This window comes from Lissotriton vulgaris, chromosome 2_1, assembly GCF_964263255.1.
Source record: "Lissotriton vulgaris chromosome 2_1, aLisVul1.2, whole genome shotgun sequence".
In the NCBI taxonomy this organism is placed as follows: domain Eukaryota; kingdom Metazoa; phylum Chordata; class Amphibia; order Caudata; family Salamandridae; genus Lissotriton; species Lissotriton vulgaris.
In genome coordinates, this window is record NC_141687.1 from 1419863551 (window position 1) to 1419890369 (window position 26819).

Below are 26819 nucleotides of genomic sequence, written 5' to 3' on the forward strand. Positions count from 1 at the left end.
TTAATTCAGAGTATCTTTAATGCGTCCTTGACTACGGGGTTGCCTTACTTTTTTAAAGTTAGAAGCAGTGGCCTTGTGACTTCTTTTCAAAGTTTATTTGGTGTCTTCTCAGCATTTTTTCATTCAATGTTTTCCAGCATCTTTGGTGAATTCCGCCTAATACTCGCATTAGTTGCCGGTGTGCTTTTATTAATGTGTTTACTTAAATATGGATGCACATCCTGCAGCACACAACAATATGTCCCGGCTTTTGCTGCTCCGCAACCAAGTGCAGTTTATGGATTATCATTGCCATTTTCCTTTTTCACATGCGTTCAACCTGTCTTCCATTGCCTGAGCTGCGATTTCGACTAGGCCCTGGATTTGTGTCTCTGCAGTACGGTGTCTCCCAACGCGGATTATGACCAGCTGATGAGCCCCTTAGTGGTTCATGACTTGCTCTGTTCTGGCGCTGGGATTATGGCCTTAGCAGCGATACATGGAATAACGGGACGTTGGAATGTTTTTGCAACGGCGCATGACTTCTTGGCACGCAGTTACATTGAAGATGACCTGAGTTTTCCTCCGATGGTGATAGAGGCTCCGGTCGTTGAGGAACATGTATGTTCATTCTCACTATTGAATTGGATGGCTGAAATGTTTTCAGATGAGAACAATGACTTCCTCTTGGAGGCTGTTGCTACATACTGTGCTTATACGCTGTTGGATTAAGATTCTTTGATTTTTCTACCTATTCTTTATTATTTAGTTACTGTTTTCTATCAAACAGCAAATATTTGTTTATGCAAATTTGAACTTGACTCTTATTTTCAGGCTTGGACTCTGTGTTCCTAATTCGCCCACATTTATTTCACGTGCTTCAATCGAGGGAGGGTGTCGTGGGCTGAGCCTTGCACTCACACCGTGTGAAGTTAGCATGGGTTTATTAGAAGGTTAAACACCATTTTTGATTTCCTGCTCTGCTTTGCACATGACAAGCACTTGTGATATTGTTTAGAGAAGGCTGAGTATTTTGTTTAACATGAGAATAATTTGTTTTGATACATTTCTAGACTGCCTCGCTAGTGTAGTGTGTATAGTGAGAGCATGGAATATCAAGGTTATCTTGGATACTGTGTCTGTTATTCGGAATGATCCTCGCACGTTCGACCTATAACACATATGCAGCTGTGGCCACGTCTGATACTGGCACGTTTAATAATGTATTGTGGAGGCATAATTACACACAGTTGGAGAACATTGTATCCTGACAGTTTATGCAGAACTCAATGTGATCCACTACTGCTGAGTACCAGAGGTATGGGCCGTCCATGTAAGCCAATGAGACCTTCTGTAGTTATATACTAACCAGGTAGGTAGGGAGGGTGAAATGTAGGTATATTTTAAACCTGTTTCCCTTTAGCAATATAAGATGCTTTCTCCCTTTGTATTTTATGGAATAGTAACAATGCTGACAAACTTGTTTCTGATAATATGTTTTGTTGTATTATCTAAGGTACTGCGCATGAGATTACGGCGTTAGAAATAAACATTTCAAACTTGCATGTGTTTTTATTTACTCATTGTTTTGGACTGCTATAAGACTATAACGAAAGAGTGCTCTTTTTATCCACCTTACTTGAGGTAATCTAAGTCGCATGTTCTGGGTTGACTAGTCATTGGTGTTTTTGCTATAGGACGAAGAACCAATGAGTCACTGATTGCTAGTCTGGTAGGGGGTTTGTGTACTAAGGTGGGTTTTGGTACACCGTAATTCATTGAGGTCCTAAGTCTTTATGCACAGTTCTGTGTAGGAGCAGAATTCCTGCAACAGTAGTTACAACAAAAAGGCTCGATAAATGGCCTTGAGTTTGAATCAGAATATGAAATTGAAGAATAATTGATAACCCCAACCAAGAAAGGGAGCAAGTGTACAAATTTACAGTGCCTTCGGCTGGGGTACTTGTTACAATAAAAATGCTTGATAAAGGCCTGCACTTTGAATAGGAATATGAAATAGAAGAATAGTTGATAATCACAGCTACGGAATGCAGCAAGTAGTTGTGTGTATGTGTGGATGATGTGTTGATTGAGTGGAAGATGAAAAAGGTGAAAAATAAGAAAGGCTGGAGACACGCAAACTACCCAATGCCTTGTCAGTGAAGAGAATCTTTGGATTTCCAGCTCTTTACACAGATAGGGTGTTGGATTCCGCAGTAGGAGCAAGAGAAACAAGTACCATATCTAAGGAAGCAAGCTAGTGCATAAAGTACATACAGTGTGCAGTAGAAAGGACGCAAGAAAGGACGGAAGTGTGCAAATTACCCACTGCTATTCATGGGTAGTAGTTGCGAAGAAGGCTGAATAAAGGACCTGCACTTTGAATTTGAATTAAAGAAGAATAATTGATAAGCCCAGCCAAGAAAGGCAGTAAGTAGGTGTGTGTATTTGTGGATGATGTGTTGATTGAGCGGAAGATGAATAAGGTGAAAAATAAGAGAGGCTGCAGAGATACAAACTTTCCATTTCTTTATAAGGGAAGTGGGTATTTAGTTTTCCAGTACATACATATATATATATATATATATATATATATATATATATATATATATATATATATATATATATATATTACCTACTGGCGGTCGCCAGTAGGTATATATAGTTAGGATTTTTTCTCTATGGGATTTTTGAAAATTCTATGTCTAATAACTTTGGCGTTTGTGGACGGAATTGGCTGAAATTTTCAGGAGAATGGAACATTTTGTTTCTGAGCAGCCCCTGACAATTTGGGGGGGTTTCATCAAGGGGGGGCCAAGAAAAAAGGGGGGTCCCAAAACGCGTTTTTCCCATGTTAATTTCCATAGGGCGGTTGGCCTCACTTTTAGCTCGAACGGCTGAAAGGATTTGCACGAAACTTGGCAAAATTGTAGGGACTGTTAGCCCGATGTGCCTTTGCTAGGTCTCAATATATGTGCTCCAGTGGATTTTGAGTAATTTAGGTTCAAAAAAAGATATATATCTGGGCGGAGCCTAACCACACATCTGATCTGATTGGATGTCAGCACTTCATCCAAGAAGTGTTGGCAGCCATCTTGGGACCAATATACATGATAGCACCTCATTAAAAAGCATTGTAGTTAATAGAGGGTTTTAGGACTTTAGTTACATTATAAATCATTTGTTGATGGTACCATACTCGTTTTAGGAATTGTGGTGGGTTCTAAGGTGATTTTTACCATGTGAAAAAACCTTCTGCTGTGATATCATGAATATTGTTTGAAAGAAAACTAATATCTCATGATTTTCCCACAGTGGTTTGGAAGGGGATCTATAAGCTAAACTGAAAGCATATTTTCTGTAAATTCACATTATCTTTCTCAGTCATGTGAAAATGAAGTCTGACATTCTCAGTAAAACATGTACATCCAACAAGGACAGAGACTGTCAGTTGATTCCTTTGTGTTCTACTGCAGCCTCCTAGAGTGTTCTAAAGAACAACTAGAGCGCTAACAGTCCTACTTATTACAAAGGTATGGCACACCTGAAGCCATCTTTATTGGAATAAAGTGGTAACTCTTAAAACATTTAATTTAAAAATAAACAACATGAGGGGGTATATTTTGCCATAGAAAGTATGATTAGTGCTGCAGAATGAAAAATTAGGGCACATTTTGAGTGACTTCTCAAATCCTTTTCTATTTCATTAAAACATTCTGACATGCAGTCTCCCAAAATGGCCACCAGAGACAAAAGAGCCCAAATGTAGCCCAAATATCACCCAGATGTAGCCCAAGTATAGCCCAATGTCAGAATGTCCCAGAGTGTTCTAAAGAACAACTAGAGCGCTAACAGTCCTACTTATTACAAAGGTATAGCACACCTGGAGCCATCGTGATGGGAATAAAGTGGTAACTCTTAAAACATTTAATTTAAAAAGGAACAAAATGAGGGGGTATATTATGCAATAGAAGGTATTATTAGTGCTGCAGAAAGAAAAATTAGGGCACATTTTGAGTGACTTTTCAAATCCTCTTCTATTTCATTAAAAAATTCTGACATGCAGTCTCCCAAAATGGCCACCAGAGACAAAAGAGCCCAAATGTAGCCCAAATATCACCCAGATGTAGCCCAAGTATAGCCCAATGACAGAATGTCCCAGAGTGTTCTAAAGAACAAGTAGAGCGCTAACAGTCCTACTTATTACAAAGGTATGGCACACCTGAAGCCATCTTGATTGGAATAAAGTGGTAACTCTTAAAACATTTAATTTAAAAAGGAACAAAATGAGGGGGTATATTTTGCCATATGAATTATGATTAGTGCTGCAGAACGAAAAATTAGGGCACATTTTGAGTGACTTCTCAAACCCTCTTCAATTTCATTAAAAAATTCTGACATACAGTCTCCCAAGATGGCCACCAGAGACAAAAGAGCCTAAATGTAGCCCAAATATCACCCAGATGTACCCCAAGTATAGCCCAATGACAGAATGTCCCAGAGTGTTCTAAAGAACAACTAGAGCGCTAACAGTCTTACTTATGACAAAAGTATGGCACACCAGAAGCCATCTTGATTGGAATGAAGTGGTAAGTCTGAAAACACTCAATTTAAAAAGGAACAACATGAGGGGGTTAATTTTGCCATAGAAAGTATGATTAGTGCTTCAGAAAGAAAAATTAGGGATCATTTTGAGTGACTTCTCAAATCCTCTTCTATTTCATTAAAAAAATTCTGACATGCAGACTGAAACATGCACTTTGAATACCAGCAGCAGACGTCCCTGGTGAGCAGTAGCTTTACTACAGTGATCTAATGTGCAACTAGAGTGCTAACATTCAGAATTTATGGCAAATGTGTGACACATCTGAATGCCTTCTTGATGGAACCAAAGTAAACAAGCATTGAAAATGCAATAGATCTCGCCCTCGTTTAAGTTAAAGCCATTCTGTTTGGGATGAGGTGGCTTTTTAGCTTTGCTTTTACTAGTGTTTTTTCAACTTTCATGTAAATAACATGCATCTGTATGCATATAATTATATGTATGCATGCATTTATGTTTGTATTTATATAGATATACAGATGATATATGTTTATATATGTATGTATATATCTATATTCACTGAAAAAACCATGGGTTATAGACCATATATAGTTAGGAATTAGCATTTACAAAACCTTGAAAATTCACTGAAAAAACCATAGGTTATAGACCATATATAGTTAGGAATTAGCATTTACAAAACCTTGAAAATTCACTGAAAAAACCATAGGTTATAGACCATATATAGTTAGGAATTCGCATTTACAAAACCTTATTTTACTCACACAAAACCATTGAAATTCCATATATAGTTAGTTGCACTAACTATATATCGCGCACCCGCAATCCACTGCTGATGATGTCACATATTACATCATTCATGACATGGTCAGTGACATCACTGATGACATCTCAAATGACATCACTGATGACATCACTGATGACAACATCCAGTGACTGTATGTTTCTGTAAAGTTAAAATATGTCTTACATATTGAAGAATGAGTGGATGTATAAGTGTCTGGATGAAGGATTTAGTAGGTGCATGACTGACTGTATGAGTGAGTGATTAAATGTGTCTCACTGGGTGCATGGGTTAGTGACTAAACTGTCTTAATTTGTGCATCATTATGTCTGTTGTTCTGTAAACTGTTGCATGTGTTGATAAGTAGCTATATGAGTAACTATATGGGTTATTGATTGGTTGCCCAAGTATTTGTATGGGAGACTGAGTGTGTGTGTGGGTGGCTGGGAGGTGTATGACTCTGTGCATAGATGTGTGAGCAGTTGATTCACTAGATGTATGGTTTCAAAAGTGCATGTGGAAACAGCTGTATGGGCGGTTGACTGTGTGCATGAGTGTATTGGTGAGTGAATGGATATCTCAGTGCTACATGTCAAAGTAAGTACATATGTAAAACACAGTACATGTGAGAGTTGACATATATAAATAACTGTGCATAAGAGCCAGTGAATGTGTGAGTGGCTGTATGGATAATTGTGAACTTGTATCAGGGATTGTATAAGAGAGTAAATATGTGTTAGTATATGTTTGAATAAGTAAAGTTTGTACAACTTTATAGATGAGGAAATGGAGGTGTGATTGATTCTTTGCATGACTGACTAGGTGTGTGAGTAACTCCATGGATGAGTGACAGTCTGTGAGTGTCTGTTTACACTGATTGTATCTAAGGTTATATTAGAGTCTGAAGAGGTTCATCGTATTATCACATGAATGATATCATCAGTGATGTGATCAGTAATGTCAAATGAGATGTCATCAGTGATGTCATTTGAGATGTCATCAGTGATGTCATTTGAGATGTCATCAGTGATGTCATCAGTGATGTCACTGACCATGTCATGAATGATATAATATGTGACATCATCAGCAGTGGATTGCGGGTGCGCGATATATAGTTAGTGCAACTAACTATATATGGAATTTCAATGGTTTTGTGTGAGTAAAATAAGGTTTTGTAAATGCGAATTCCTAACTATATATGGTCTATAACCTATGGTTTTTTCAGTGAATTATATATATATATATATATATATATATTCACTGAAAAAACCATAGGTTATAGACCATATATAGTTAGGAATTAGCATTTTCAAAACCTTATTTTACTCGCACAAAACCATTGAAATTCGCATATATAGTTAGATGCACTAACTATACATCGCGCACCTGCAATACACTGCTGATGATGTCACATATTACATCATTCATGACATGCTCAGTGACATCACTGATGACATCACTGATGACATCTCAAATGACATCACTGATGACATCACTGATGACATCTCAAATGTCCCATATATATTTATATAGCAACTCTTCCAATCTTTCACTCTCATATATACTCACTTATATACATCAATGCTCACATATACTAGTTTAAAACATGTGTACTTACTCACAAAGACACTATTGAGACAGTCATTCACTCACTTTCACACACATACACACACTCATCCGCCCATAAAGTCCTGCACACATGCTGTCTTCAAAACACATACAAACTGTGAGTCACTTATTCATGCATCGATGCACTAAGTAATATCCCACAGCGAACCATACAGACATTCATACTGATACTCAAAAAACAACTAATAACCCATATACACACTCATGTAGCTACTCACCAACCCATGCAGCCAGTTATACACAAAGTGAGACAGTGATAGAGATATTTAAATATTTAAACATTATTCACTAATACATGCATTCACTAAGATACACTTACTAAGTCAGTTATACAATCAATTTTACAAAAAAACATCAATTTAGACCTTTATTTACCCATTTAACAATCAACCTTTAGATATAAATATATAAAAAAATATTAATTTTTCAGAAAGACACACATTCACTGGATGATGTCATCAGTGATGTCATTTGAGATTTCATGAGTGCTGTCATGAGTGATATCACTGACCATGTCATGAGTGATGCAATATGTGATGTCATCAGCAGTGCTTTTGCTGAACTAACTATAACTGGGGAATTTCAATGGTTTTGTATGAGTGAAACGTCCAGCTAACTATAACATGTGTGAAACCTATGGTTTTTTTCAGTGAATATATATATATATAGATTTATATATATATATTCACTGAAAAACTTCTGAAACGCGTTTGGCATTTTATTCGATGTAATTCAAGGTGCCTTTGACTGCCTGTAAGCTGCCTGAAAATAAACCGAAAATCATGCACGTACCTGTTGGTGTTCTTCATAAGGGCTAACCTTGTTGTTTGGATATATATATATATATATATATTCACTGAAAAAACCATAGGTTATAGACCATATATAGTTAGGGATTAGCATTTAAAAAACCTTATTTTATTTGCACAAAACCATTGAAATTCCATATATAGTTAGTTGCACTAACTATATATCGCGGACCCGCAATCCACTGCTAATTATGTCACATATTACATCATTCATGACATGGTCAGTGACATCACTGATGACATCACTGATGACATCTCAAATGACATCACTGATGACATCACTGATGACATCACTGATGACATCACTGATGACAACACCCAGTGACTGTATGTTTCTGTAAAGTTAAAATATGTCTTACATATTGAAGAATGAGTGGATGTATAAGTGTCTGGATGAAGGATTTAGTAGGTGCATGACTGACTGTATGAGAGAATGATTAAATGTGTCTCACTCAGTGTATGGGTTAGTGATTAAAGTGTCTTAATTTGGCAATCATTATTTATGTTGTTCTGTAAACTGCTGCATGTTTAAATCAGTAGCTATATCAGTAACTATATGGGTTATTGAATGGTTGCCCTAGTATTTGTATGGGAGACTGAGTATGTGTGTGGGTGGCTGGGAGGTGTATAACTCTGTGCATAGATGTGTGAGCAGTTGATTCCCTAGGTGTATGGGTTCAAAAGTGCATGTAGAAACAGCTGTATGGACAGTTGACTGTGTGCATGAGTATATTGGTGAGTGAATGGATATCTCAGTGCTACATGTCAAAGTAAGTACATATGTAAAACACACTCCATGTGAGAGTTGACCTATATATATAACTGAACATAAGAGCCAGTGAATGTGTGAGTGGCTGTATGAATCATTGTGAACTTGTATCAAGGATTGTATAAGAGAGTAAATATGTGTTACTATATGTTTGAATAAGTAAGGTGTGTATAACTGTATAGTTGAGGAAATGGAGATGTGATTGATTCTTTGCATGACTGACTAGGTGTGTGAGTAACTCCATGGATGTGTGACAGTCTGTGAGTGCCTGTTTACACTGAGTGTATCTAAGGTTATATTAGAGTCTGAAGATGTATTATCACATAAATGATATCATCAGTGGTGTAATCAGTAATGTCAAATGAGATGTCAGTGATGTCATCAGTGATGTCATTTGAGATGTCATCAGTGATGTCATCAGTGATGTCATCAGTGATGTCATTTGACCGCCAGTAGGTAATATATATATATATCTGAGCCCTAGGATGTTTACCACCAGCCTGTGAGACCGGCACTGATGACGGCCGAATCCGGCTAGAAACGCGTCTGCCATAGAGCGTTTCACGGACTGTGAGGACTGGTTTGTTCTGTGCGCAACTTCTACCATATCCTGAGAGTGCATTTCAAAGTTTCACTTACTTCGCAAATTGATTTCTGGCGTGCTCGCCAGCACACCTCTCTCATGTCCACGGTCCCAAAGGAGCGCTGTTTATTGTGGATATATATATATACACCACAGCACCCAGCATGCACTTTGCCCTGAGCCACAACCACACCGGCGCAAAGGAGGAGGAGCCAAGAGACTGCCTTAAGGGAGGGGTCTCTGAGCCCTAGGATGTTTACCACCAGCCTGTAAGACCGGCACTGATGACGGCCGAATCCGGCTAGAAACGCGTCTGCCATAAAGCGTTTCACGGACTGCGAGGACTGGTTTGTGCTGTGCTCAATAAATCCCCTGTTGGTATCCAGAGCTGTGTCCTGCTTGTCTTTCAGTGGAGAAGAGCAGTGGTTTGGATCTATAACGCCGGTTTGCTGATACCGGCTAAAAGGACACACCCTCTCGTTCAGGTGCTCCGCGTTTACTCAGCAAATCCTTTGGTGTGAGTACAAACAGTGCTAAAACGCGGCGCCCCCCCAAACAACAAGTTATTGCCATCTGGCGGTTATTTTAGTGAGGGGAGAGAGTAGGCAGTATCTATGCTGCCTGATAAGGATACCAGCAGAGGTAGAGCGGGACAATTCTATCAGGACATTGTTTGCGAAGTGCTGTGCCCAGCGCCCAGCGCCATGAATTTTGGGGCATCACTTGTTGCTTTGGTTCTGCTATACTGCATGCGGAACTTAGTTGGACCACAGCACCCAGCATGCACTTTGCCCTGAGCCACAACCACATCGGCGCCACAACCATCGGACTGGTTTGTGCTGTGCTCAATAAATCCCCTGTTGGTATCCGGAGCTGTGTCCTGCTTGTCTTTCAGTGGAGAAGAGCAGTGGTTTGGATATATATATATATATATATATATATATATATATATATATATATATATATATATATATATATATATATATATATATATATATATATATATATATATATATATATATATATATAATAAATCCCCTGTTGGTATCCGGAGCTGTGTCCTGCTTGTCTTTCAGTGGAGAAGAGCAGTGGTTTGGATATATATATATATATATATATATATATATATATATATATATATATATAATAAATCCCCTGTTGGTATGCGGAGCTGTGTCCTGCTTGTCTTTCAGTGGAGAAGAGCAGTCTTTCAGTGGAGAAGAGCAGTGGTTTGGATATATATATATATATATTCACTGAAAAAACCATAGGTTTCACACCAGTTATAGTTAGCTGGAAATTTTACTGATATAAAACCATTGAAATTCCCACGTTATAGTTAGTCGGACTCACTATAACTTGCGCGTGCAATGCACTGCTGATGACATCACATATTACATCACTCATGACATGGTCAGTGACATCACTCATGACACCATCCTTGTGACATAGTGACAGACCTCCTTTCACTATAATGTAACCCTTGAGACACATATTCAAAAATAGAAACTGAAATTTTTTAAAAAATGGAGATACCTATATCAGTTACAACAAGCAATTCAGTAATTCCACTATCTATATACACATCCACTCATTCACCAACAGTTCTATATAGTCACTCATACATATACTCACTCATCATATGAAGTGATACACCTATACATCCTGTTACACACCGACATTCATCCAAAAGTTACTCACACACATATTCACACGTGCAAATAAACTATTGGACATCCATTTATTTGAATATAGAGTTATACACACACTTCCACCTTACTTCTATTGAAAATTACACATATTTATTCTCTTAAACAATCACTTATAGAAACACATACTTATTTAAAAAGGAAATCTTACAATCTCTTACTCTCACATATACTCACTTATATACATCAATATTCATATATACTAGATTAAAACATATGTAGTTACTGATAAAGACACTAGTGAGACAGTCATTCACTCACTAACAAACACATATAGACACTCATCCACCCATACAGTCCTGTACATATGCTGTCTTCAAAACACATACAAACAAAGAGTCAGTCACTCATGCATCTATGTGCTAAGTAATACCCCCACCAAACCATATAGACACTCATACTGATACTAATAATAATATCAAATAACCCATATACATACGCATGTTGCTACTTATCAACACATGTAGCCACTTATACACAAAGTGAAACACTAATATATGTATTTAAATTTTTAAACATAACTCACTAATATTTATTTTTCAGAAAGACACATATTCACTGGATGGTGTCATCAGTGATGTCATGAGTGATGTCACTGACCATGTCATGAGTGATGTAATATGTGATGTCATCAGCAGTGCATTGCACGCGCAAGTTATAGTGAGTCCGACTAACTATAACGTGGGAATTTCAATGGTTTTATATCAGTAAAATTTCCAGCTAACTATAACTGGTGTGAAACCTATGGTTTTTTCAGTGAATTTAATAGGTTTTTTAAATGCTAATTCCTAACTATAACTGGTGTGAAACCTATGGTTTTTTTCAGTGAATTTCAAAGGTTTTTTTAATGCTAATTCCTAACTATAAGTTTCACTTTATAAATAAGACTGTTAGCACTCTAGTTGTTCTTTTTAACACTCTGGTACATTCTGTCATTGGGCTACAGTTGGGCTACATCTAGTTGAATTTTGGGCTACATTTACAATTTTTGATCTCTGGTGGCCATCTTTGGGCTACATTGGGCTACTTTGGGCTACATTTGGGCTACATTTTGGCTCTAACATATATTAAGCCCAATGTAGCACAATACATATTTTTATAAAGTTAATTTTTTTACAAACCACTTCAGAATAGGACAACCTGTCCCTACAATTTTCCCATTTTTTTTTTTTTAATTTTTGGGGGGAGCGCTCCCAGAGCGCGCCCCGGAGTGCGCCCCGAAAAGCGTATTTCTGAAAAGCGCCCCCGGGCGCGCTCCGAGGAGCGTCTCGTGAGCGCCAATATCGCAAACGAAAACATGATTGTGACGTTCGCGTAGCCGCGACCGCGTGATACGCACGGCGTAAGCGCACCCGGAAGTACTCGCGCGAATACGATCGTGCAACGTAGGCGTCTGACACGCTTACGCGGCGCGCCTCTGGCCGCGCCCCGCGGCGCGTCGCGTAAGCGCGTCGGGTCATGTGACCAGAAAATAACACTTTTCATTGGTTCATAACAGTTTTGGTTTCATAATGATGAAGCCCATGGTCATGTGACCTGTATATAACACTTTTCATTGGTTCAATAATTATTTTTTTCTAAATTTAGAGAAACCCACCCATTTCTCTCACTATTGATTTTCACTTGGAGAGAGCAAGAGGTGTTTTGTGAATTCTCTACTCATTAATTTTCCTGATCTACAGCAATGGCTGCAAGGGAGTCCTCCAGCAGTGATTCAGATGGATTTGTGCAAGAGGACCCTCCTCACCAGAAAACAAAGAACCACTTCATCTGGAAATTTTATGACATCCCTGAAGGACAAAAAAAAGTTAATGCAAGTAAAGTAACTTGTAAAATATGTGGAAGTATTTTATCCAGAGGCAATCCTCTAAAAAAATACAGCTTTGGAAATGCCAATTTAATTAGGCATGTCAAAAGAAGACACCCCAACAATTACTCCAGGGAGAGTGTCAGGGAGCTGGCAGAGAAGGCACGAAGAGATGGCAGCAGCACCTCCACTGGTGGAGCAACACCTTCAGGTTCAGCACGTGCAAGAATGGTCCCTAACATCCAGCCGGTATTTGCAGGAATAAAATGTTTATGCACAAACTGTGACGAACTACTCTGTTACGGGGAGCAGAGCGTTGAACTCATTGCAATAAAGAAACAGGAACACCAATGCTCTCCCCGTCCCTAAATTTTCTCATTTTTTTTGCTCCTGTTGAGCATTTTCTGAATCCCTGTTTTTGTTTTTCCCCTGAAAAAAAACCAAAAAAAATATAAAATCGTTTCAAAAAGTATAAAAAAAATATAAAATAACAAAAACAAAAAAAAAGTTCTTTTCAGAACTACCTCCAATTTATAAAAAAATGCTATTTTTTTTTTTAAAAAAAGTGCCATTCTTTTTCTCAATCGTACGCTCACCGGTGCGCGTACCAGGCGCTCCCTCGGCGCAAATTTAAAAAAAAATTTTGGGGGGCCCTGTACGGCTTTTTTATGACCCCCACATCAAACCTAGGGGGTCAGGGGGGGTGTACCCTGCCCCCTTTTGCTCATTTCCCCCTTTGATTTTTACCACCTCAATCCTACCGAGGTACAAGATGGCGGCCGCTGCGGACTGTTTCGAATGTTTACAGACACCCGAGAGCCAATCAGCTTTCCATGCGCACCTCGCGTGTCGGCCTGGAGCGCACTCCGGTGCGCGCACCTGTGCGCTGCTATAGATATATATATTTTTTTGAACCTTAATTACTCAAAATCCACTGGAGCACATATCTTGAGACATAGCAAAGGCACATCGGGCTACCAGTCCCTACAATTTTGCCAAATTTGGTGGAAATACATTCAGCCGTTCGGGCTAAAAGTGAAATCGACCGCCCTATGGAAATTAACATGGGGAAAACGCGTTTTGGGACCCCCCTTTTATCTCGGCCCCCGCTTGACGAATCCCCCCCAAACTTTCAGGGAAGGACCGGACCGCCATGAGACCATTTTCCTGAAAATTTCAGGCAGATTCGTCAACCGGCGCCAAAGTTATTCAAAATAGAATGTTGAGATTTAACATTGAAAATTATCCTAACTATAACTACCTACTGGCGACCGCCAGTAGGTAATATATATATATATATATATATCCAAACCACTGCTCTTCTCCACTGAAAGACTGCTCTTCTCCACTGAAAGACAAGCAGGACACAGCTCCGCATACCAACAGGGGATTTATTATATATATATATATATATATATATATATATATATATCCAAACCACTGCTCTTCTCCACTGAAAGACAAGCAGGACACAGCTCCGGATACCAACAGGGGATTTATTATATATATATATATATATATATATATATATATATATATATATATATATATATATATATATATATATATATATATATATATATATATATATATATATATATATATATATATATATATATATATATATATATATATATATATATATATCCAAACCACTGCTCTTCTCCACTGAAAGACAAGCAGGACACAGCTCCGGATACCAACAGGGGATTTATTGAGCACAGCACAAACCAGTCCGATGGTTGTGGCGCCGATGTGGTTGTGGCTCAGGGCAAAGTGCATGCTGGGTGCTGTGGTCCAACTAAGTTCCGCATGCAGTATAGCAGAACCAAAGCAACAAGTGATGCCCCAAAATTCATGGCGCTGGGCGCTGGGCACAGCACTTCGCAAACAATGTCCTGATAGAATTGTCCCGCTCTACCTCTGCTGGTATCCTTATCAGGCAGCATAGATACTGCCTACTCTCTCCCCTCACTAAAATAACCGCCAGATGGCAATAACTTGTTGTTTGGGGGGGCGCCGCGTTTTAGCACTGTTTGTACTCACACCAAAGGATTTGCTGAGTAAACGCGGAGCACCTGAACGAGAGGGTGTGTCCTTTTAGCCGGTATCAGCAAACCGGCGTTATAGATCCAAACCACTGCTCTTCTCCACTGAAAGACAAGCAGGACACAGCTCTGGATACCAACAGGGGATTTATTGAGCACAGCACAAACCAGTCCTCGCAGTCCGTGAAACGCTTTATGGCAGACGCGTTTCTAGCCGGATTCGGCCGTCATCAGTGCCGGTCTTACAGGCTGGTGGTAAACATCCTAGGGCTCAGAGACCCCTCCCTTAAGGCAGTCTCTTGGCTCCTCCTCCTTTGCGCCGGTGTGGTTGTGGCTCAGGGCAAAGTGCATGCTGGGTGCTGTGGTGTATATATATATATCCACAATAAACAGCGCTCCTTTGGGACCGTGGACATGAGAGAGGTGTGCTGGCGAGCACGCCAGAAATCAATTTGCGAAGTAAGTGAAACTTTGAAATGCACTCTCAGGATATGGTAGAAGTTGCAGCAACAGATTGTTTAAATCATCTACTCATTACATGTTTTGGCTGCCCAGCAGTCTTGATCACATGACAATTCCTCAAAAATACAGTAGTCATAGTAATATATAGCTTTATTCAAGTTGTGACAAACAACCATAAAAGCCTTTACATAGATAAAAAAGCAGCATATGTCAATTTCATGTAATCACATCTAAAAATAAAAAGTACAATCCAATACGTTTAAAACAAATTGATAATGAACTCACAGTATTAAAAAAGCATCTAATTGGGTATAATCAATTTCATTAAATAGACTTTATAGACGTGTGAACATATTACTGAAAAAACACCTGACTACCAAGGCTTAGATTTGACGTTTGTACCGATATAATCCTAAAATAGTTAAAGTGCTTTAGTGCAATTATTTTTCATGTCTGCTTCCAGGTTCAGTTCTTCCCCACGCCAATTATTTCCATACCACCTTAAATATGTAATCTCTAAGCCCTCTTCTCGGTGGTACCTAGCGTCATCCTCTTTCTCGCATAAAAAACAGCCCATAAGAAGGGTAACATTCTGCAACAAATTTTTTGTGATTGGAGATAGGAATATGCTGGACCACATGAGCATGCTTAGATTGAGACTCTGCTCTATTGTCCCAATCCTGGGTCGAAGGCTATATTGCAAGTCAGAAAATGTATCCGCCCACTGTTGTAATCTTTCCAGGATTATACGCCCAGCTATTTCCGCTAGGAAGTCAATCAGGGAGATTGGTCTATAGCACATTGGATTTAAGCAATCTCCTGTTTTATAAATAGGTACAATGATTGATTCACCCCACGAGGGTAGAAAACCTGATGTACAACAATCCCTCAATGCTTGTGTCAGCAGTGGTCCCCATTGGCTAATGTTATCCTTATATAAATCCACTGGGATTGAGTCTGGCCCTGGTGCTTTCCTGTTTTTGTTAGCTTGAAATGCTTTATTTACTTCGTCTGAGGAGAACTGAGGAATAGAGTGGTTTTGGGAGATCGGTGCATTCTCAATGACAGTTTGTCCCTGGTCTTCAAGATTTATTATAGTGGGTGCAGAGTAAATACTGGCAAAGTGCTTAATCCATTCCTCCTTCAGGATAGCGGTCTCGATTTTCGGGGGCACCTCTGTATTCCTTGGGGAGGAGTTAATTATCTTCCAGAATGTTCTCTCATCTTTTCTTGCACCAGCCTCCTGTAGGGTCTCCCAGGCAGTCTCTCTTAAATGCAATGTCCTCTTCTTTACTGCCTTTTTGTATTCTACTCTGCATTGATGAACCTTGCTATTACACCTTGGTGTTTTATGTAGTGCTTCCCACAAGCGCTTGTGGGCTTTACTACAGAGAGAGTCAAACCACCCTTTTTCTCCATTTTTGTCTTCCCTCTGCTAGCAAAGAGATTCTCTTTTACGCTCTTTGAAAGGCCCCAATGATTTGATTTGGGGTTGTGTTTTCGTTTAGACATAAGTCGAAGTCACTTTTATAGTTAGATATTAACTGTTTGAGGAGATCGTTTGGGTTAATCTGTGACCAGCTCAAAGTGTATCCATTGCGCCATACTAATTCAATCCTGTCTACCTGTGGTATAACATTATTGTGTCTTTGTTTAAAACACAGTACAAATAAATGGCTGTGAACTAGATATCGACAAGTGACCTTCAAGGCAACAAACCAAGGAAGTAAAGTGTCGGCCATTCTGTAATATGTTGCGTTAAACATATCAAATATCAGAAACATATTGTAATGAGGTATATATATGATTATAGAGTAATATAGCATACAATTCTGACAACAAATCCAAATAATTAATTGATCAACTTCAAACAATAGATTGATAAAATAATATTCATAATTGCATCCCCCTTGTAAATCGGCTGGGGAACAACAGATATCGTGCACATATGAATTGCCATTGGTTCGCACACTATCTGCAGCACCTTGTATTCTTACATGAATTCCCTTACTGAATGTGGATGTTCTTACCCGAAGAGACGTGGGAAATAAAGCACAATGGTTGCCTATACCAAGGTGGCAGTGCTTTGTAGTTGGCAGAACAGAGAACAGGAAAGAGCCAAGAATACAGGGTTCCCAGGGAGGTAGGGTCTAAATTCCCCAGTTGATCCTAGTGAGACGAGGCCTAATGCCTAAGAGTGAGTCTGCAATATGTACCATGTGTTCATCTCTGATGTAGCCCATGATAGAGCAAGTGTCTGAAAACTGTCCCAAGGTGGCCAGACACAACCTAGTACAGAATAAAGAAGAACAAGTGCAATTGTGTTATCTGATGGTGCTCCACCCGATCGTGCCTCCGAAGAAAAGGATAGGAAAGTGAACCCATGCAACCAGATAAATAAATAAAAAAGCATTAAAATCACAGTTGGAAATTGTTTGTCACATTCATCTTACAAAACAACAATACCTCAAAAGAAGGGACACTGAAGAAGGCTATGTAACGAGGACAGGCTAGCTACCATCTAAGTAAATTGGCTGGAGAGGGAGGATGCAACCTGGGAGGGGAGGGTACATGTCAGTCATCCTGTAAATGGACCGCCAGTTCCTCATCAAGATTGAGCCCCTCTGGGCTCTTGGTTTGTAGGTCAATGATGTATCTGGACTCCCTCTTCCTAAGTTTGAGTACTGTCATCACCTCGAATTGTGTTAAGTATCTGTTCAATGGCATACTATGAAAGAAGGGAGCTGTCTGAGAAATGTTTATTCTGAAAATGATTTGTTACATGATAGTGTGGGTCTATGTTGGTAATTACCCTCATGTCTTCTAGCACCCTCTTCTTATCCATCTGCATAATAATGCCTACATGCCTGAGTTTATAGGGGCATTCCAGGATATATATGACAAAGGTAGAGCTGCAAGGGCGGAATTGGGAAATTGTCCTAGTAGTATTATGACTGGCTTTCATGAATTCTCTGTGCATATAGCTATTCCTACAGCTCTTTCAATGCCTGCACAGGAAGAAACCTGGGAGATTATGTTCTTTCATCTGTCTTGCATAGTGATGTCACTTTGTACTAGAAGGTCTCTGAGGCTGCGTCCCCTCCTGTCGGTGATTCTGGTTCTTTCATGTGTCCTGTGTCCTGTGGTAGGGTCGCTAGTGAGTATGTCCTATCTTCTGACCAAAATGTCATTGGGATTATTGTTGTATGTGAGGATGATCCTTGTCATCTCTTTATTGTCATCACTCTTAATGGTGATGGGGTCAAAAAGTGTTTGGGCTCTCAAGACTTTCCTCGTTTTGTTCATTGCCTTGTTGAGGACCCATTGTGGGTATACTCTCTCTTTAAGTCTCTTTGTCATGGTGGTCTGTTGTGCCAAAAATGCCTCTTCCGTATTTACGTTTTGCCCTCAGCAGTTCCCCAAATGAAATACTCCCTTTCAGGGTATCCGAGTGGCTGCTGAGGGTATATAAGATGCTGTTTCCCACGGCCTCTTTGCGAAAGAGCTTGGTGTGTATGGTGTTTTGCAGGATATCAATCTTGATATCCAGAGAGTCTACCGTAGTCCTGCTCATGTGTGTAGCATAGCAGTTGATCGTGTTGTTATTGAGCTTGTCAATGAACTTGCTGGCTTCTTTTTCCATCCCTTGCCAGATGATGAACACGTCATCAATGTATCTCAACCAAAGTATGACGTGTTCAACTTCTGGGAAGCTCTCACTGTCATTGAGTAACTCCTCTTCCCATAACCCTAGGAACAAATTAGCAAACCTTGGGGCAAAATAAGTACCCACGGTGGTCCCTAGCACTTGTTTAACAGGGACCGATCAAAAAGAAAAATGGTATTGCTGAAGCAGTGTTCAATCATGTGAGAATTAGGGTAAGCTTTGTACCTGACATCTCTCATCCAAAGGAAATGTTGGCATGCTTTAATTCCCTGTTGGTGATCTATTATGGTGTACAGGGAATTAGCATCCAAAGTGATCAAAAGAAAATATTTTCCCAAATGGATGCGTTTGAGTTTACCTAGAAAATCATTTGTGTCCCTGACTCGGGATGGGAGATTGGATACCAGGTCCCTCTAAAAATGGTCCACTCACTTAGAGACATTATCTAAGGCACTGCCCCTGGATGAGACTATGGGCCTCCCTGGCAGATTGGTGGGGTATTTGTGCACCCTCTGGAATAAATACAGTACTTGTATTTTGGGAAAATCCCTTTTCAGAAAACAATACTCCTCCCACTAAAGTATCCCCCTGTCCTTCCAGTCAGCTAGTTTGCCTGACATTTTTATGACACTGTTGGTGTATTTCTCCTTGTTGATGGTAGTGTAAAATTGGTTCCTAACAAGATCACTTCCTTGAGGTATATTGAAAGCAACACAGCCAATGTCTAATGCGTTGAGTATGACGTGGGGCTCATATCCATTGTGAAGGAAGAGCTACTAATGTTATAACAAGTGCATTGACATTGTTTTGACACTATTGTGTAATTGAAGGAGACACTGTGTGATAGTGGCTTGCTGGCTTTAAAGTCGAGCAAGGGTGGAGCATTCCATCCTTGCTGTTCATGATGTGCTATTCAGTGAGAGTGACTTTGGAGCTATTTAAAATAGACCATACAATCTTTGTCACAACACCAGCATTGATAAAGGCAGTTCCTGCCAAAACGTGTCTGTCTGGTGAGTAAATTGATTACTTAGCATACCCACACAGTGCTCCGTTTTCCTTTGGGAATTTTGTATTGTATAATAATGACGTGAGACTTCTATCAAGTACAGAGGCACCTGTTTAAAAGTGTTCTGTGGTACAAAGTGGGATTTGGGACTTCCTCTCTCTCTCTCTCTCTCTCTCTATGGAGGATGAAACGCGTTTGTTGTTAATCTTTTTTGTGCATGAACAAATCCGTATCTAGATTTAAAACCAACAAGACTGCTGGTCCTTACTGTTTGAAGGGGTAGTGGAGCGTCATATTTAAACGGTTCGTCACCGCTGGACCGGACACCCCTTTAAAGAGTGCAGACATTTGATGGTGGTTGAAAGGAGCAAGGAAAATTTTAACGAGCCCGCACCACCGCGACAGCTGACAAAAGCACCACTAGAAGAAGCAGGACTAGGAATAACCAAGTCTACTGCGAGGTAGGAAGACATCGGCAGCGGCTGTATGAGCGGTGTGAACGTGTTGTAAGCGCACATATATCGAATCACTGATGTTTAGCGAGATGGCTCACTGTGAAGCGGCAACAGGAATTTTTAAAACCTGCCCTGGGGGGATACACAGGGCACAATCCAGATATCAGCGGAGCACAAACTAGTATCAGAAATAAATACCTGCAACTTGAACGGTTCCATGAACGTGAGATTAGGAAGTGGTGGGAGGCCACTTCCTTACAACATGACATTGAGGTAAACAGAATAACTCGAGGTCTGCGTATCTACACAGTGCCGGCTTATGAGAATCCGGACCCTGAATTGCTCAGTGAATGGGCGGACAACACAGCAGATTCTTCACAGGGAATGCTTAAAATTTTAATCAAATTCGCTTCGAGCGACCGTGAAAAAGCTTTAAAAGACATTGAATCCTTGGAAAACAGCATCCTAGAAACAGTGGAACAGAGTAGACATGATGAGGAGAAAGACATTATAAAGAAATGCCTTAATAAATACGAAAAGAAAATCCAACAAAGGAAACAACAAAAGTTTGAGCGAGATATACGCAAACACATATCGACTTTTTTGAGTTAATTAGGAAAATCAAGTTATTGAAATTCTTTAAACTGAGAAATCCAGGGCAACTGTCACAAGGCGGTTCGATAACAATACAGGAACCGGAAATTAAGAATATTCAGGATCTCGATACTCTAGCAATCCCGAGGAGTTAGACAACGAGGGGAACACACAGCAGGAACCTGAAAGAGACAATATTAACAGAGCTGAGGAAATATGTGTGTTTCAAATAGGAGAGAAAAGTCCTTTTAAACCACCCTTGAGGTTCTGACCACAAATGCCAACCAATGCAATTGACATTTTCTCTGACACTGTGAATAAATGACATCCCACCTTGCGGAGCAAGGAGGAGGAACAAATGAAAAGGATGAATTGGAATCTCACATTCAATCAGAGAAAGGCTTTGATGAATTTAGATTAAGACTCTACAGTAATAATAAAACCGTCAGACAAAGGCGGCAATGTCATCTTACAGACTAGAGAAAATTACTGTACAGAAGCCTTACGACAACTACAGAACAAGGACAACTACGCTCCAACCACGGAAGAAAACTATCTAAGGAGCATTCAAGATTATGCAGATTTCATTGAGAAATGGTATGGAAAAGGAATTTTGTCAAGAGAAGAGTTTCTATTTCTTCAGAACAAACTCCCAAAAATTCTGACCTTTTACCATTTGCCCAAAATTCATAAAGACGCTGCCAGACCACCTGGGAGACCGTTCATGTCATCAATAGGGGGATTGACAGAAAACATGTCAAAGTTTATAGATCATTTCCATGCTCTTTTTGTCACCCAATTGTCTTCCTATACCAGGGATACTAAAGATTTCCTAAAACAAATCCAAGGTATAGGTTGTGAATCAGACTTTGTGATTATCACGCTGGACGTTTTCAATCAATACACCAGCATAAGACATAACAATGGTCTGGCAGTTGTAAACAACTTTCTTAGATGCCCTCCAATCCGGTACCTGATTCATAGTGAAATGTTATTAGAATTCATCACATTTTGCCTAAATAACAACATTTTTATTTTCCAGGGCCAAAGGTACCGGCAGATACAGGGGACGGCTATGGGTACCTTCTTTGCACCAGTTACTCGCACTTGTTCGTGGTCTGGTGGGAGAAGCAGGTGGCCTGGGTCGATGATAAAGGAGAATGGGTGGAAAAGGTGTTTTGTTGGTGGAGATATATCGACAACCTCTTCATCATTTGGAGAGGGTCAAAAGAATCAGCTACACAGTATATCTTGTCCTTAATGAAAATTAACTGAATCTCAAATTCACTGGGGAAATGAGTACCAGTGAAATAAATGTCCTTGACCTTAAAATGTTTGCTAGTTCTAATGTCATCCAGACAGCCTTGTATAGGAAAATAACAGCAGGTAACTCCATTCTACATGAACGTGGTAGCCACCCAGTGAACCTCATAAAGAGCATCCCCTATGGGGAGTTACTCCGTGTAAAGAGGAACAGCTCACAACAGAGTATGAGGAGGCAGCAAGTGACAGTGTGAGACACATTAGAACTAGGAGATACTCACAAAAAACTTTGCGAACAGCCCAACAGAAAGTCAGGGATAAAGAGAGGCATGCATTATTGCAAGAAATACACACACCAAGAACAGTAGAAGATCCAGGAAGCCTGAGACTGATTACGAATTACTCAACTGCTGTGGGGAAAATAAGAGCTATCCTACTTAGAAACTGGAAAACGCTACAATCAGATAGTGTGGTGGGAAGGGAACTCCCAGATTATCCTAAAATCTCATTTAGAAAATCCAGAGAGTTATCGCATATCGCATATGTGGAGAAGTGTGGCTCAATGGTTAGAGCGGCAGACCCTGATGCAGAGGTCTAGCCCGGGACCAGGGTTCAATTCCCCGCCTCGGACCTGATAATTCTCACCTCTGTGCCTATTCCAATCATGGAGTCCCACTCTGCAACTCGGGGCAATAGCTTGCTTAATCTTCACAATGGCCCCCATATCGCTAAGGATGCCTGGCCTCCACCTTGGTGGTGCCCAGGAGTGGACGCCTCACAGGGAAAGCCAGGATGGGTTCCACAGCGGTATTCGTACAAGCGCCTTGAGACCCTTGCGAGTGAGTAGTGCGCTATACAAGTATCAATTTTACATATCTGATCCCAGGCTGTTGGAAAGAGAGAAAGATAACAAAATTCATGACCTGTACCACAACTCATGTGGTTTACTGCTTGGAATGCCCATGTGGCCTTCGCTACTTGGGCAGTACTATACATCCAGTAAAAATAGGAGTTCTAGAACACCAATGAGCAATTGCAAATAATGATGCAAATTACCCTGTGTCACACCACTTTCTAAGTCACCATAGTAGCAATAGGGCACTCCTACAGTTCTTCTGCCTAGAGTGTATTCCTAGTGAAATCAGGGGAGGAGACAGGGAGAAGAGATTATGACATCTGGTGTCGAGGTAGATCATCGAGCTCCAGACGAAGTTTCCGAATGGCCTGAATGGAGGGGAGGAGCTGGTAACACATTTGTGAAATAAATGTTAAGCGTAGCATGAGTAGAGTTCTGGCAATGAAGGACTAAAGACTGGTAGAAATTATTGAATGAGATGCACATGTCATGGTGAATACTATGTGACAGGTGGCCCGCTATTCCTATTTAAGCCCATTTAGGTGGAAGTGAGCAGTGGGTGTACTACATGGAATATGGAAAATACATATGCCCATTCAGGGCGGAATGACGTAAATTGAAATTTTTTTATGACAGGTGACATGCTCTGTGCAAAAAGAGGTTGAACCGATTATCCACTAGTTGGCAATAGAGGTGGAGTGAAGTTGAGATTTGATAGAATTGTATTCTTCAAATATTGTAAAATAACCCCCAATTGATTTGTGTTTATTTATTGCAATGAATTAAAATTTTAATTTGGTTTTAGAAAACAGAATCAATGACATGGTTAATAATGAAATAAGCTTAGACCATTTTGCACACTCCAATATGGTGCAGACAATTTGTAAATGAAATGTTCTTCTTTAGTTTTGTTAATTTCAACCTATATTTATGTTCGTTTCTATGGCGCCCATAGACACTGACGAAGGCTGAGGCTGAAACGCGTTTGTTGTTAATCTTTTTTTGTGCACAAATAAATCCGTATCTGGATTTAAAGCCAACAAGAGTGCTGGTCCTTACTGTTTGAAGGGGCAGTGGAGCATCATATATATATATATTCACTGAAAAAAACATAGGTTTTAGGGGTGTTATAGTTAGCTGGACATTTCACTCGTACAAAACCATTGAAATTCCTCAGTTATAGTTAGTTGTACTAACTATAACTGGAGCGCCTGCAAACCTCTGCTGATGATGTCACATATTACATCATTCATGACATGGGACAGTGAGACATCACTGATTACGTCACTGATGACATCTCAAATGACATCACTGATGACATCACTGATGACATCACTGATGACATCACTGATGACATCATCCAGTGAATGTGGTTTGGTTCGATATTTAAATAAGTATTATATCTATATAGCAATCTGCATTAAAGACTGAGTGAAATGTATAAGTGTCTGGATGGAGGATTTAGTAGCACAGTGATTGACTGTCTAAGTAAATAATTTAAAGTGTCTTACTAAATATATGGGATAGTGATTAAACTGTGTGAACATCTGTATCACTTTATCTCTTGTTGTGTAAACTACTACATAAGTTGGTTACTAGCTGTGCGAAAGTCTATATTAGTTATTAATTAGTTAAGTGAGTATTTGTATGGGATAGTGAATGCGTGGGTGGTTGGTTGGGAGGTGTGTGACTGTCCAAAGATGAGTAAATAGTTGATTTAGTAAGTATATGAGGTTAAGACTGTATGTGGAAACAGTTGTTTAAGTGAGTGAATCTCTTTATGGGTGTGGTGATGAGTAAATATATTTCTCAATGATACATGTCCAACAAAGTAGAAATAGAAAAGACAGCATATGTGGCAGTTGTTGTATATAAATAAGTATACATAAAACTCAGTGATTGTATGAGTGACTGTATCAAAAACTGTATACTTGTAATAGTCATTTTATAACACACTAAGTATGAGTTACTATCTATATGAATAAATAAAGGGGTGTTTGTATAAGTGTGTAGCTTAGTAAATGTAAGTATGATTAATTGCTTGCATAAGTGAGTAGGATGATTGCATAAGTGAAAGGATGTGTGCTGGTGTGTAATGTTGATGTAGGTGTATAAGTATGTTTAATAGTATTCTATTGATCTTTTTTAGCATGTATGAGTGAATCTATAGGTAAGTGTTTAGATGTGTGTGTAGATGAAAGAATCACTGAGTGGGTTTTTAGAAACTTGTATTGGTGTGTCAATGGTTTCAAACATGGTACTCTATATTTTATAAGGAGTGTTGAAAGGTTATGCTACTGGATGATGCGGTGTATCAGATTGTCACATGGATGATGTCATCGGTGATGTCATCAGTGATGTCATTTGAGGTGTCATCAGTGATGCCACTGACCATGTCATGAATGATGTAATATGTGACATCATCAGCAGTGGATTGCGGGAGCAAAAGTTATAGTTAGTTCAACTAACTATAACGGAGGAATTTCAATGGTTTTGTACGAGTGAAATGTCCATCTAACTATAACACTCCTAAAACCTATGGTTTTTTCAGTGAATTTCCAAGGTTTTTTAAATGCTAATTTCTAACTATAACATGTCTGAAACCTAAGGTTTTTACAGTGAATTTCAAAGGTTTTTTTAAATGCTAATTCCTAACTATAACATATCTGAAACCTATGGTTTTTTCAGTGAATTTCAAAGGTTTTGTAAATGACAATTTTTAAATGTATTAATTGTTATATTAATTTTTTATATACTGATTTACTACATTTTTTAACTATTTATTTTTAGACATTTTATTTTTTTAAATAACATTATACATTGCATTAAAAATATACTTTCTCAGAATCAGTTACTTTAGCTTAAATACTTTGCAAATAGGCAATAGACTTTTAAGTACAGTAGTTACAGTTGTTGCAAGGGGCAACTCAATTTCAAACACAATGCAACATTGAGCTCAATGTGAATTTCTAGTTAAATGCAATTAGTTACTTTATGGATTTTTTTCGAACCACAGGACTGGATACTAGATTCAGTCCTTGGACATCTCCTGTAAACAGTTGAGTAAGAGCGTTTTGGTTACAGTAGTGATTTTTAAGGAATATTATTGTATTTTAAAAGTTGACAGAATTTCTTTCACATAGAATCACCAGTGTTATCCTATGGGAGGAAATTCACTTAGCAGGTTAGTAGTGTTATCATTACTTTTTCTTACTCAGTGGTGGATCCTGGATCCAGCACTGGTGCATCTCCTGTAAACAGTTAAAAGAATGCGTTTAAGTCATACAGGCGATTTCTAAGACACTTACAAACTTTTCTGGTGAAAAACAGACAATGGATTCCTAGGGAACGAAATACAAGTTACTGGTAAGTACGGTTAGAATTCATTTTCAGAGTCAGTGCTGGGCTAAAAGATGCAGCACTGGATTCTCCGATAACAGGTGAGTAACTCGGAATTCGTTGTTCGGATGATTTTAGGGGAATATTTTAAAGTTCCAAAACTCCCCACTTAAAACAATTTCCAAGTGAAACCAGTCAATGTTAGGCTATGGAAGGAAATTCAAGTTACTGGTAAGTATGGTTAGAATTACTTTTCAGGATCAGTACTGGGATCAAAGATGCAGCACTGAGATCTCACCTGATAACAGGTGAGTAAATCAGGATTCGTAGTTCTGCTGTTTTTATACAAATATTTTAAAGTTCCAAAACTCCACAATTCGAAGAATTTCCAAGTGAAACCAGTCAATGTTACCCTATGGAAGGAAATTCACTTACCAGGTAAGTAGTGTTATTGTTACTTTTTCTTACTCAGTGGTGGATCCTGGATCCAGCA